This window comes from Hyperoodon ampullatus (genome assembly GCF_949752795.1).
Source record: "Hyperoodon ampullatus genome assembly, chromosome: 16".
NCBI classification, from domain to species: Eukaryota; Metazoa; Chordata; class Mammalia; order Artiodactyla; family Ziphiidae; genus Hyperoodon; species Hyperoodon ampullatus.
In genome coordinates this window covers 35,534,067-35,543,899 of record NC_136929.1, presented here as the reverse complement: position 1 = coordinate 35,543,899, position 9,833 = coordinate 35,534,067, and the positions used below count along the sequence as shown (strand labels likewise).

General features: G+C 37.0%; 1 pseudogene across 1 annotated transcript; it reads left to right on the top strand.

Annotated features, from left to right (window-relative positions):
* The first annotated feature begins 4,433 nt into the window (after positions 1 to 4,433).
* Positions 4,434 to 9,402, top strand: LOC307064899 (NACHT, LRR and PYD domains-containing protein 12-like; annotated as a pseudogene). Its single transcript has 2 exons — positions 4,434 to 4,457; positions 6,925 to 9,402. The product of its transcript is annotated as an NACHT, LRR and PYD domains-containing protein 12-like (transcript).
* Positions 9,403 to 9,833: the final 431 nt, after the last annotated feature.

Below are 9,833 nucleotides of genomic sequence, written 5' to 3'. Positions count from 1 at the left end.
CATTTCTCCAAAGAAGACATACAGATGGCCAACACACATATGAAAAGCTGTTGAACATAACTAATTATTAGATAAATAAAAATCAAAACTACAAAGAGATATCACCTCACACCAGTCAGAATGGCCATCATTTAAAAAATCTACAAATAATAAATGCTGGAGAGAGTATGGTGAAAAGGGAACCTTCATGCACTGTTGGTGGGAATGTAAATTGATACAGCCACTATGGAAGGCAGTATGGAGGTTCCTTAAAAAACTAAAAATAGAACTACCATACGACCCAGCAATCCCAGTACTGGGCATATACCAAGAGAAAACCATAATTCAAAATGATACATGCACCCCAATGTTCACAGCAGCACTATTTACAATAGCCAGGACACGAAAGCCACCTAAATGCCCATCAACAGAGGAATAGATAAAGAAGATGTGGTACATATATACAAGGGAATATAACTCAGCCATAAAAAGGAAAGAAATTGGGTCATTTATATAGACATGGATGGACCTAGAGAGTGTCATACAGAGTGAAGTAAGTCAGAAAGAGAAAAATAAATATATATAAATGCATATATGTGGAATCTAGAAAAATTTTATAGTTGATCTTATTTGCAAAGCAGAAATAGAGACACAGATGTAATGAACAAATGTATGGATACCAAGGGGGAAAGGGGTGAGGTGGGAGGAATTGGGAGATTGAGATTGACACATCTACAGTATTGATACTATGTATAAAATATACAACTGATGGGAACATAGAGTATTACACAGGGAACTCTACTTAATGCTCTGTGGTGACCTAAATGGGAGGGAAACCCAGAAGTGAGGGGATATATGTATATGTACGGCTGATTCATTTTGCTGTGCAGTAGAAGCTACACAACATTGTAAAGCAACTGTACTCCAATAAAGTTAATTTTAAAAAAATTGTTTCTCTGAATAAGTGTATAGCTATTTTAATGTTACATATAGAAAAATTTCCTAAGGATATACACCTTGTCATGGAAATACAAAGTCATTAGTTCAGGCACCTACATACTCATATCTATAACTACAACATATTTTCCAGAAAGGTTTTGTCAGTTTACAATTTCCCCCAAAAGATTATAGAATTCTTTGCACAATTTTTTCAGTGTGCAATATTATGAGATGCAAAGTTTGCTCACGTTTTGTACTAAAACTATTGCCCTAAATTGATGGAATTTCTCTAATAAATAATGAGATTTAGCATAATTCCTAGGTGATTTTATATAAACTAATACACATTTTTACATTATTTAGGGTTCAAATATATCAGTTTGTAGTTTTAATTTTTAAATTAATTTAATTAATTTGCTTGCCACTGGAGTATACAGACATTCTTCATCTTACAGCGGTCAAGTTTATTAAATAAAACATTTTTCACTTTTGGAAGTTTTTTCCTTCCTGTTGAAGAAATCTTTTCCCTTTCAATAGGGAAACTATTCTTTCCAAATGAATGACCAATTATTTCAGCATTCTTTTTTGAGTTGTCCATCCTTTCCTCCCTGGTATATAATGCAACTTCTTTCATACATCAACTATTTATTTATGTGTAAATCTGTTTCTAAATTCTATTTTGTGTCCCACTGATTTATTTCTATAGTTGCTGAACAATTTAAATCATGATAACTACAATAATTCTGGATTTTTATTAATTGATCTTGCTCAGTATGCACTAGGATTTCAATATCTGGTAATTTGTTATTTTACTCACTTCCAAAAAATTATTATCCAGTATATATTTAATATATTATCCCATTTTCATTATTTTTTGTGTAAGTCTAATTAGAAGTATGTCAGAATTATTCATTACTGTTAACTCTATTCAATATATCTATCAAGATGTTCATGTACCTTTATATCTTTGCTGCACTCTGTTTCTTGACTAATATTTTCCATTTCACTAATTTCACCTTCAACTGGGTCTGTTCTGTTATGTTACCAACCCATCCATCGGATATATTATTTTAGTTGCTATATATTTTTTTCTAAAGTTTCTATTTAATTATATTTCCTGTTTGTTTTGCATTTAGATCTTTTTTTTTCTTATCCAGTTTTAAAACTCTCTCCTTCAATTTAAAATATCTATCCATTGTCATTTTATATTTTATATTGGATAATTCCAGCATTAATAATATTTTGTGTCACAATCCATAAGAGGAAGACGTTTTTAGAGGGAATATTGAGAGTTTTGCTTTTTTCTAAGACAAATTTTATTTTTATTGGAACTAGGGTCTTCTACTTAACAGAGTTCAATGAGATTTAAATTTTATGCTTGGAATTTCTAAGATCATGTAGAGTTTATTATTTCAGTCATAGGACTCATTTGAGTGAAGATTTATGTCAACAACCTTTCTCAATAATTCATTTTATTAATATTTTTCCACTTAATACCAGGCCAAGCAATTACATTTCCTTATATATTTTTTTTCATTTACAGGTGAAATGTTTTTAGTAAGCCTACTTTTTACTGAAGCTATAATCTCTGCAGTCCCAACTTAATGCAGAGGACTCAGCATCACTTTTGCTACTTTCTTAACATTCAAGTCTTAAACATCATCTTCACTGCATAAAGCTATTCTACCCCAATACACAGGAAGTATCTGGCTTCAGGACCCATGTTTACTTTCCATTCTGTTCTCAGCTTTACTAAATTTTGGGGGGTTTTTGCTTATTCCCTTATTTTCTTATGATCTCATTAGTATACTTTAATGTATGTTTGTTATATTTCTAAAATCTATGTGTTTTGTGCTGAGATAGTATATCAGTCAGGGTGGCCTACATTATACTTAGAAAACAGAATATCCTAGTGTGATCTTAACATAACTAGGCTTTATTTTTCCATGTGAAACATCTTGCTGTGCTAATTCATAAGGACAGAGTGCCTAAGGTTCTTGCCCAGCACTTAAGTGCTGGTTTTCATGCTACTTCTACCAATAAATCATAGTTAGAGTCACATGGTTCTGTCACTTGTGCAATTGTGTAATTGCAAGCCTCCCATATACCTAAAGAGAAGTTAAACAAGATATAGAAGAGCATTAAAAGGCTTTACCATAAATCACATGTTCGGTTCTCTTTTATTTCTATGTATAAAACATACTAAACATCTTCCCCAAGGAGGCAGTTTATAACACCTTCCATTCGTGAGACAACTCAAAATCTAGTACCTCTGGGTTATGAGACTTAGTCTCTATTAGAACAGTTCCATCCACATCAGCTTCTCTTGTGTCTTTTCTTGATCCAGGAACTTGTATACTAATAGGAAAAATTATTTTCTCACCACAAATGCAACATAGAGAGGTGGATTGTGTTCTGCAGAACTACTAGATCTCCAATCTGGAAAAAGAAGCAAATGGAAATTTTCATTGGTCCCTGGTCTATATCAATCCTTAAATCCCTCTGAGCCAACATGGTCATGGTTTCCACCTCAGGACTGGACAACATTCCTTAATTAGACTGTTCCTCCTCCCTGAAAATGGCACTGAATGCCATTCTTCCTGGGTCCCTCTGAGGGATTCTCTTCTGCCTTTAACCACTTTGGCTTCTGTGAAATAAGCATTGGGCAATGTCAATCTTTTGAGAGCAAAGCATATGTCTCAGACAACGTTCTGCCTTAAAGTAGTTAGAATTTCAAGAATTATTTTGTGCCTCACAGTATTTATTAATTTTTTAGGAATTTTACATATTTGATCTCAGTTATCTATATATGAATAGCTAAAAGAAGAAAATTCTTTGAGATAATTCTCAAATTTGCTATATAACTTTACTTCTTGATGCCTCTACAATAGACCCAAATATAGGTACCCTGAGCTTAAATATCTTTGATTTGGGGATTTTATCACTACCCTCAATCCTCTGAGTCACCTTATGCAGTTAAAAATACTAGACCCTACACAATAGTAAGGTCATGCTTGTACTGACGCATCTTAATCCATTCAGCTTTTAACCATGGGTAATAAAATACTTTTTTTTTTCATATTGCTAAATTTTAATAAATATTTATAGCTCAAATCTTCTTTTTTTTCTCTTTTTTTCTGGAATAATGAGAGGGTAAAGTAAAAAATCATTTCTTCTTATGAGCCTACAGGACTTCAATTATCTTGTCTGTCTATTCTTAATTCTTGTTCTTAATTCTGACAAGCTGGGGTTTCTGTTGTTTTTTTTGTTTGTTTTGTTTTGTTTTTCCTGAGCTCTTCTTTTTCTGGTAGTACCTTATCAAATACAACAAACAACAACAAATGTGTTCTATTAATAGTGTTTTCAAACTTCTTGTCCCAGAGTTAAAATTTCACGAGATACATGATATTTTAGTATATTGCCAGGTATAGTTTTACTTTTTTCCACTACTGTATAACATTTATCATTATTTTCCAGATTCCAATATTCATATCTTCTTTGCAAACTGATGAACCATGCCAGTGGACAACCTGCTTCAGGTACGAATATCTATTTCAATCAGGAGAGAGTTATTCTGTGATGATAATCAGCCTCAAAATCTCAGTGGCATATAGCAGCAAAGTTTTATTTCTTAGCCAATACTTATTAATGGTGCAGGGGTTGGGTACTACTGTAAAAGTCCATCTTCTTCTTGTCACTATGGCCAGTGATATCCCACATGGTATGACACTAACTAGCTTGGATCCCAGAACAAATGTAAATTGTAGAAAAGAAATAAATTATTGTTGTTTCAAGGCATGGAGGTTTGGGAAATGTTTGTTAACACATCATCAACTAGACTACTCTTACTTAGTTTATACAGAGTAAATTTTGAAGTGTCTAATTTTTCCTATAGCTGGAAAGGGAAAACATTTTGGTGTCCTTTCATATTGCTTTTCTGCCTCTCTTAATATTGGCAATATCAGTTTAGTTTTCTATAAATGTTAAGAATTTGATAGTATTATATTTCAAATCACCCCAGCTCCAATTAAAATAAATATTATCTATAATTGTTATTTTTCATAGGCAATAAGCTATATAATCCCTTCCATCTTCAAGCACAGATAGAAACACATTCATAGGCAGAATTCCTAACCATACATTCTACACTGACAGCACTAGTTATAGTATCACTATAAATTTCTATTTTAACTCTATTTTCTTGGATTAATCTTTTATGGTTATGTAACTATAAAAATGTTTAGGGCTTCCCTGGTGGTGCAGTGGTTGAGAGTTTGTCTGCCGATGCAGGGGACACGGGTTCGTGCCCCGGTCTGGGAGGATCCCACATGCCGCAGAGCGGCTGGGCCCGGGAGCCATGGCCGCTGATCCTGCCCGTCCAGAGCCTGTGCTCCGCAATGGGAGAGGCCACAACAGTGAGATGTCCGCATACCACACACAAAAAAAAATGTTTAATTAGGTCAGAGAGAATCATTACAATGCCTATGTAGGCATAAGCTCAGTCTTACAGAGAGCAGAGCTGGGTCTTACCCCTTTGCTGTCTTGCTGGACACTCTATTTTAGTCCAACAGTCTCCATGGATCACTCATGGAATAAAAAATCAGCTACTAGTGAAAAGCAATAGAAGTATTAAAACCGTTATTAGATTTAACCTCAGGATCTTACCAGAAAGTGAAAAAAATACTATAGAAATAAGTAGCAAATAAATATTAGTTTTGAACTTCATTTTATTAAATTAACACTTTCTTTATTCTTAAAATAATCTTGTGTGGTAAGGGTAAAAATATGTCCTAGTTTAAATGTGGGTAAACAGAATCTGTAGAGTTTGAGTTTCCTTGTATCAAAATTTATGAAATATAAAGTAGGCACTGTGTCTCATATATTCTGACTGCATGTGTTATCACACATTCTTTTTCACTCCTATCATACCCAATATTTAAAAGAACCATTATTATTTATTAGTCATTTAAAATAGAAATGTCCTGATAGTTGACTCCAATTTGGACAAACTTTAGTTGGAGAAATAGCTGCTATTCTTGCTTTCATTGGCTTTAATATGACTGCATTACTTCCTCCACCAGAGAATGTGATGTTAAAATGTATTTTTTTGTCAATATTTGCACTGACACCTTGTCTAAACATTGTGTGTAGTAGGATCTTCTCCTTGGATTAATGATACTTGATATACTAGAATAGATTCTACAAAATTTAACAGATAAACATGCTTAAAAGAAAAATAGTATTGTCCTCCACTTATATTACACATACCCAATAAATAAAATGAAAGCAATAGAGAAGAGTAGTAGTATATTTTCATAAAATATACCTCTGTAAGTCAGAGTTTGTCAGAGAAACAGAAGCTATATGGGCTTATGTATATTATATATTAGTGAAATACAAAGATATATATATATATATATATATATATATATATATATAAAGAGATGTACTATAACTAAATCATTATATATTAAATATAAAGAGATTTATTTTAAGGGATTGGCTCATGTGATTGTGGGGACTAGGAAGTCTGAAATCTGTAGAGCAGACTGGCTAGAATCTCTAACAGGAGCTGAGGTTGCAATCCTGAGCAAAATTTTTCTAGGAAACTTGTTTTTGCCATTATGGTCTTCAACTGAATGGATGAGGCTCATCCACATTTTTTTAGGGCAATTTCCTTTACTTATTGAACTGCTTGTCAATGTTAGAAACATCTACAAAATACCTTCACAGAAATATCTAGAATAGTGTTTGATTAAATAATTAGAATAATTATTATTACTTTATTAATTTAATTATTAGAATAATTAAATAATTAGAATCTAGGGCCTATCTATGTTGATACATAAAATCAACCATCACACCAACTATTGTGAATTGCCTCTATGTCACTTTATCTGCTCTAACAACATTTAATGGCTTATTTAGAGTTAGAAATTAGCAATTTGAATAATGGTATGAGAGGTAAGGAGCACCACCCAGTCACTGTACATTGTTTTCCTGGAGTGGGCAGCAGGGATGGACAAATTCATGCTGGTCCAGAAGGTGATGCTGGACTGGACCAATGGGAGGCTCTTCCAAGACAAGTTTGATTTTCTTTTCTACAGCACCTAGAGCAGAGCATGCAAGACCTTACCCCCAGTTGCCGGCCAGATCCCAGAGTGCCCTACTGGGGGCTTGTCTGAGTTCCTGAGTGCCTCCTTTTCATCATAAATGGCTTTGAGGAGCTCAAGTCCTCTTTCTACAAGTCCCAGGGACCCTGGTGCCTCTGCTGGGAGGAAAAACAGCTCACAGAGCTTCTCATTAGCAGTCTGTTTCAGAATAACCTGCTGCCTCGGTTGTCTGCTCATCATTGCCAGGCCATGGCTTTGGAGAAGCTCCATCACTTGCTCCAGCATCCCAAGCATGTGGAGATCCTGGGCTTCTCTGACACAGAAAGGAAGAAGTACTTCTACACGTATTTCCACAATGTTAAGCAGGCTGGTAAACCCTTCAATTTCGTGAAAAACAAGTCCCTTTTCACTCTACAATTTGTCTCCACCATATGTTGTGTCATTTGTACTTGGTTCAAGCAGCAGTTAGAAAGTGGCAAGGGGGATTTTGAGACAGACATCCAAGATACCACAACACTTTACATGTTCTACCTCTGAGCCTGATGCCAGGGACCTCAATTCTCCAGTCCTTGCTTTTTGGTGGCATATGGTCTCGGGAATCAGAAAATCCCATTTGAGGAGCAGGACTTCCAGAAGCATGGCTTGATGGGATGGATATCTCTTCCTCCCTCAAGATGATCATCTTCCATAAGGACATCAACTGTGCAGTGTTCTACAGCTTCATCACTTGAGTTTCTAGGAGCTCTTTGAGGCCATGTACTATATCCTGGATGTTGGGGAGATTGGGTCCATCCCAGAGCAGAATGTGAGGATGCTGTTGGCTGAGTAGGGTTTTCAGAAAAGAGCTTCTTGGGACTCCCCATGTGAATGAGGAAACAAGAAGCTACCTTGAGAAAAGTCTTTGCTAGAAGGTCTCCCCTGGCATCAAGATCGAACTATTGGAGTGAGTCCAAAGCAAATCTCAGAGTGAGGGCTCTACCTGCAGCAGGGATTCTGGTGGCTCTTTAGTTGCTTTTATGTGATCCAGGAAGATGAATTTATCCAACAGGCCCTGAGCCACTTCCAAGTAGTCGTGGTCAGCAATATCACCACCAAGGTTTCCTCCTCCTTTTTGTGTGACAAACTACAGGAGCATCCCAGTGCTGTACTGGTACAGGGCTGCCTACAGTGTGGATGAAGAAGATGGGTGAGATGGATTTCCGGGTCCAGATGCTATTGGCATAGTCAGCCGAGAGGAATGTTTTGTCAGACATCTACAATGAACAGCTTGCTGTTGCTCTAAGCTCTAATCCGAATCTGATAAAGCTGGTTTTGTATTGCAATGCCCTGAGAAGTTGGGGGGTGAAGCTGCTCTATCAAAGACTCAGACACCCCAAATGCAAACTGCAGAATTGAGGCTGAGGAGGTGCTGAGTTTCTATCCCTGCCTATCAGGACCTCACAGCAGCTCTGATATCCAAAAAGAATTAATAAGGATGGACCTAAGGAGCAATGACTTGGGGTTGCCAGGCTTGGAACTGCTCTGTGAGGGGCTCCAGCATCCCAAATGCAGGCTGCAGATGATTCAGTTGAGGAAGTGTCCTCTGGAGGTTGTGGCTTGTCAGGACACTGCATCCTTGCTCAGCACCAAGTGCACTGGAGTATTTGAGTCTGAGGTTTTTCTGTTAAGCTTGAGGCACCCAGTCATTGGCTGAGGATATTGCAGTTGAAGATTTGCCAAGTCACTGCTGCTGCCTGTGAAGACCTGACTTCCACCCTCAGTGTGAATCAGAGCCTAGCAGAGTTGGATCTAAACTTGAATGACCTGGGGAACCCAATTGCTGCTGCTGTATGAGGGTTTCAGTCATCCAAGTAAACTCCAGACCCTCTGCTTAAGCATTTGATGGCTCAGTTCTGCAGCCTTTGAGTGTCTCTCTGCTGTGCCCTAGGTCAACCACCACCTCTGGGAGTTGTATCTGAGTTTGAATGACCTGGGAAACTGGGGCATATGTTTGCTGTGTGAGGGCCTGTGACACCCCACCTGCGGACTACAGAAACTATGGCTGGATAGCTGTGGGCTCATAAGCAGAGATTTGAGGTTTTTCTTCTAGCCTGGGGATTAACCAGACAATGACAGAGTTTATCTGTCCAACAACGTGATGGGAAACACAGGTATCAGGCTGCTATGATAGAGCCTGAGTCATCTCAGCTGCAAACTTCAAGTCCTCTGGTTATTTGGAACAAGCCTTAAGAAAATGACCCACGCAAGACTGGCAGCACTTCACCTAACAAAACCTTACTTTGCCGTTGGCTGCCGAATGGTTCTATTTACTGTTTCTTCTCTTGAAGTAAGGAGGGAGGAAGATCATCCCTGGACCTGCCAATCAACATAATGATAAGGCCTGTTACTTCCTCAAGAGGCAAATTTATATGCAGAATAAATCTTTTCTGCTTGGGGTTTATGTAATCATCATGTGACTGAACTTGGAGTTTTAGTCTGAAGAATGTTGGTGCCATGGAGAGAATTTAGAGAAAGGTCTCATGATTCTAGAGCAGAAGCTCACAACTGAGAGTGATTTTGCTCCACCAGGGGACACTTGACAATGACAGGAGACATTGGGGTTGGGGAAGCTACTGGCATCTAGTGGGTAGAGGCCAGGAATCCTGCAAATATCCTAAAATGCACAAGGCAACTCCTACAACAAAGTACTTGGCATACATGTCAATTGTGTCAAAGTTGAAAAACCCTATTCTCAAAGATTATTGGTGCAATAAAGATACTAGAGAGTCTGGAACACTGGTGAACCTCAGAATGCTTGTTATG